The following is a 5,373-nucleotide window of genomic DNA, read 5'->3' on the forward strand; positions in this document are numbered from 1 at the left end:
GAGACCAGGGGGACAGGAGGGATGCACTGCTTTCCTCTGAGGGCTCACTGAGGAGTGGGGAACCGAGCTTTTGGCTCCATGTCCGAAGACTGGGAGGTGGCCGTTTTCTGTCTCATCCTCTAAAGTGGACGGAAAGCCTACTTAAAGTGAACAAAAGCTACAGTGAGTGAACCAGAGCGGATTACTTAGCCTGGCTGCTGGGAAGGGCCTTGAAATTCCGCCTCGAACAAAGACACCTGAAAATCGAAGCAACAGCTCCCCCCTCCCCCCCTCGAATATCCAGTCTAGGCCAAATTTCCTCATCAATGAGAAGTGCAAAACTCCCTCACTAGGGGAATACAGCACATAGAACACATGGCTTTTTCCCCATGATGCTTTAGTCTTTCAACTTTTTTATTCTTTTTCTTTTTTTCTTAAAAATTTCTCTTCGTTCCTGTTTCAACGAATTTCTTATTTTATCAACTCTTTAAAATCTTTTTTAATTTTCATTTTTACAGTTACCTTCTATCCCTTCATTGTACTTAATCTTATTTTTTGTATATATGCAACTTTTTTTCTTTACAATTTTGGGATGCAGTTTTTTCTAACAGACCAAAATATACCCCAAATCTGGTGTATGGTTCTAGTCTCCGTTCTGATCATATTCTCTCTCTGTCTTTATTTTCTTCTTCCTTTTTTTTTGTTTTTTTGTTTCGTTAAAGTATTTTTCAATTTTCATTTATAGTTACATTCTATCCTTTCAATGTATTTAATTTTATTTTGTACATACATGAGTTTTTCCTTCTTTACAATTTTGGGCTCTAGTTTTTTAAAAAACAGACCAAAATACACCCAAAATCGAGTGTGTTGCTCTATTCTACTCACCTGTCTGATTATATTCTTTTTTTTTCTCCTTTTTTTCTTTTTTTCCCTTTTTTTTCCTCCCCCGCCCTCCCCCGTTTTTGGGTCTCTTCTGATTTGTTTAGTGTATATTTCTCTGGGGTCATTGTTGCCGTTTTAGTATTTTGTTCTCTTGTTCATCTATTCTTCTCTGTACAGAATGACAAGATGGAAAAACTCACCTCAAAAAAGAGAACGAGAGGTAGTACTGACTGCCAGGGACCTAATCAGTATGGACATAGGTAGGATGTCAGAACTAGAGTTCAGAATAATGATTATAAGGATACTAGCTGGGCTTGAAAAAAGCATAGAAGACACTAGAGAATCCCTTTCTGCAGAAATAAAAGAACTAAAATCTAACCAAGTTGAAATAAATAAAGCTATTAATGAGATGCAATAAAAAAATGGAGGTTCTAACTGCTAGGATAAAAGAGGCAGAAGAGAGAATTAGTGATACAGAAGACCAAATGATGGAGAATAAAGAAGTTGAGAAAAAGGGAGGTAAACAACTACTGGATCACGAAGGGAGTATTCAAGACATAAGTGATACCATAAAACAGAACAATATTAGAGTAATTGGAATTCCAGAAGAAGAGGAAAGAGAGAGAAGGGCAGAAGGTATATTGGAGCAAATTATAGCAGAGAACTTCCCTAATCTGGGGAAGGAGACAGGCATCAAAATCCAGGAGGCACAGAGAACCCACCTCAAAATCAGTAAAAATAGGTCAACACCCCGACAGATACTAGTGAAACTTACAAATCTCAGAGACAAAGAGAAAATCCTGATAGCAGCTCAGGACAAGAGGTCTGTAACCTACAAGGGTACAAATATTAGATTGGCAGCAGACCTATCCACAGAGACCTGGCAGGCCATAAAGGACTGGCATGATATATTCAAGGTGTTAAACGAGAAAAATGTGCAGCCAAGAATACTTTATCCAGATAGGATGTCATTCAAAATAGAAGGAGTGATAAGCTTCCAGGACTAGCAGAAACTAAAAGAATTTGTGATCAGTAAATCAGCCCTTCAAGAAATATTAAAAGGAGTCCTCTAAGCAAAGGAGAGCCCCAAAGTAACATAGACCAGAGAGGAACAGAGACAATATAGAGTAACAGTCACTTTACAGGCAATATAATGGCACTAAATTTCTGCCTTTCAGTAGTTATTCTGAATGTAAATGGGCTAAAGTCCCCAATCAAAAGACACAGGGTATCAGATTGGATAAAAGAGCAAGACCTAATGCTAGGCTGTCTGCAGGAGACTCATTTTGACCCAAAGATACCTCCAGATTGAAAGTGAGGGGGTAGAAAACCATTTATTATACTAATGGACATCAAAAGAAAGCTGGGATGGTAATCCTTCTATCAGACAAATTAGATTTGAAACCAAAGACTGTGGTAAGAGATGTAGAGGGACACTATATGATACTTAAAGGGTCTATCCAACAAGATCTAACAGTTGTAAATATTTATCCCCCTAACATGGGAGCAGCAAATTATATAAGCCAGTTAATAACAAAATCAAAGAAACACATAGAAAATAATGTAATGATACTAGGGGACTTTAACAACCCCCTCCCTGCAATGGACAGATCATCTAAACAGAAGGTTAACAAGGAAATAAGGGCTTTGAATGACACACAGGACCAGATGGACTTAACAGATATATTCAGAACATTCCATTCTAAAGCAACAGAATACATATTCCTCTCTAGTGCACAGGGAACATTCTCCAGAATGGATCACATCCTGGGTCACAAATCAGGTCTCAAGCGGTACCAAAAGATTGCAATGATTCCCTGCACATTTTCGGACAACAATCCTTTGAAACAGGAATGCAATCACAAGAGGAAATTTGGAAAGAATTCACATATGTGGAGGCTAAAGAGCATCCTACTAAAGATCGAATGGGCCAACCAGGAAATTAAAGAAGAATTTTAAAAATTCATGGAATCAAATGAAAATGAAAAGACAACTGTGCAAAATCTTTGGGATGCAGCAAAGGTGGTCTTAAGAGGGAAGTATATAGCACTACAAGCCTTTTTCAAGAAATAAGAAAGGTCTCAAATACACAACCTAAACCTACACCTAAAGGAGCTGGAGAAAGAAGAGCAAATAAAGACTAAACCCAGCAGGAAAAGAGAAGCAAAGATTAGAGCAGAAATCAATGAAATAGAAACCAAAAGAAGAGTAGAACAGATCAAAGAAACTAAGAGCTGGTTCTTTGAGAGAAGGAATAAGATTGATAAACCTCTGGCCAGACTTATCAAAAAGGAAAGAGAAAGGACCCAAATAAATAAAATCATGAATGAAAGAGGAGAGAACATAACCAACACTGAGGAAATACAATTATAAGAACATATGATGAGCAACTATATGCCAACAAATTAGGCAATCTTTAAGAAATGAACAGACCCATAAACAGCAAGGAACATGAAGCAGTGATTAAAAATTTCCCAACAAACCAGAGCCCAGGTTAAGACGACTTGCCAGGGGAATTTGACCAAACATTTAAAGGGGAATTAATACCTATTCTTCTGAAGCTGTTTCAAAAAAATCAAAATGGAAGGAAAACTTCTAAATTCTTTCTATGAGGCCAGCATTACCTTGATCCTAAAACCAGAGTAAGACCATACCAAAAGGGAGAGTTACAGACCAACGTCGATGCCAAAATTCTCACCAAAATACTAGCCGATAGGATCCAATAGTAAATTAAAAAGATTATTCAACACGACCAAGTAGGATTTATTCCTGCGCTGCAAGGTTGGTTCAACACCTGCAAATCAAACAATATGATACACTACATAAATAAAAGAAAGAATGAGAACCACGGGATCCTCTCAGTGGATGCAGAAAAAGCATTTGACAAAGTATAACATCTTTTCCTGATTAAAACTCTTCACAGTGTAGGATAGAGGGTCCTTACCTCAATATCCTAAAAGCCATCTGTGAAGAGCCCAAAGCGAGTACCATTCTGAACGGGGAAAAGCTCTGAGCTTTTCAGGGATGTCCACTATCACCACTGCAGTTTAAGATGGTACTAGAAGTCCTAGCCTCGGCCATCAGATGACAAAAAGAAATAAAAGGCATCTGAATCAGCAAAGTGGAAGTCAAACGCTCACTCCTTACAGATGACATGATGCTCTATGTGGAAAACCCAAGACTCCACCCCAAAATTGTTCGAACTCATAAAAGTATTCAGTAAAGTGGCAGAATATAAAATCAATGCACAGAAATCAGTTGCATGTTTATAAACCAACAATGGGACAGAAGAAGGAGAAGTTAAGGAGTCGATCCATTTAGAATTGCACCCAAAACCGTAAGATACCTAGGAAGAAACCTAACCAAAGAGGCAAAGGATGTGTACTCAGAAGGCTAGAGAACACTCATGAAAGAATTTGAGGGAGATGCAAAGAAATGGAAAACAGTTCCATGCTCACGGATTGGAAGAACAAATATTGTTAAAATGTCTATGCTACCTAGAGCAATCTACACATTCAATGCGATCCCTATCAAAATACCATCAACTTTTTTTCACAGAGCTGGAACAAAGAATCCTCAAATTTGTATGGAACCAGAAAAGACCCCGAATAGCCAAAGGAATGCTGAAAACCCAAACAGGTGGCATCACAATTCTGGACTTCAAGCGCTATTAGAAAGCTGTCATCATCAAGACAGCATGGTACTGGCACAAAAACAGACACATAGATCAGTGGAACAGAATAGAGAACCCAGAAATGGACCCTCAACTCCATGGTCAACTACTCTTCAACGAAGCAGGAGAGAATAGCCTATGGAAAAAATAGACATCTCTTCAGCAAATGGTGTTGGGAAAATTTGACGGCCACATGCAGAAGAATGAAACTGGACCATTTCCTTACACTATACACAAAAACAGACTCAAAATGGATGAAAGACCAAAATGTGAGGCACGAATCCATCAAAATCCTAGAGGAGAACACAGGCAGCAACCTCTTTGACTTCGGCCACAGCGACTTCTTGGTAGACACGTCCGCAAAGACAAGGGAAACAAAGGCAAATGTGAAGTATTGGGACTTCATCAAGACAAAAAGGTTTTGCACAGCAAAGGAAACGGTCGACAAAACCAAAAGACAACCGTCAGAATGGGAGACAATTATAGCCAATGATATATCAGGTAAAGGGCTAGTATCCAAGATCTATAAAGAACTTATCAAACTCAACACCCAAAGAACAAATAATCCAATCAAGAAATGGGCAGCAGATGTGAACAGACTTTCTCCAAAGGAGACATTCAAATGGCAACAGACACGTGAAAAAATGCTCAACCGTCACTTGGTATCCGGCAAATACAAATCAAAACCACAATGAGCTACCACCTCACTCCGATGACAATGGCTGAAATTAACAAGTCGGGAAACAGCAGATGTTGGCGAGGATGCGGAGAAAGGGGAGCCCTCCTACACTCTCGGTGGGAATGCAAGCTGCTGCAGCCACTCTGGGGAATAGTATGAA

The sequence above is a fragment of the Ursus maritimus genome, unplaced genomic scaffold (assembly GCF_017311325.1).
Source record: "Ursus maritimus isolate PB19 unplaced genomic scaffold, ASM1731132v1 scaffold_23, whole genome shotgun sequence".
NCBI classification, from domain to species: domain Eukaryota; kingdom Metazoa; phylum Chordata; class Mammalia; order Carnivora; family Ursidae; genus Ursus; species Ursus maritimus.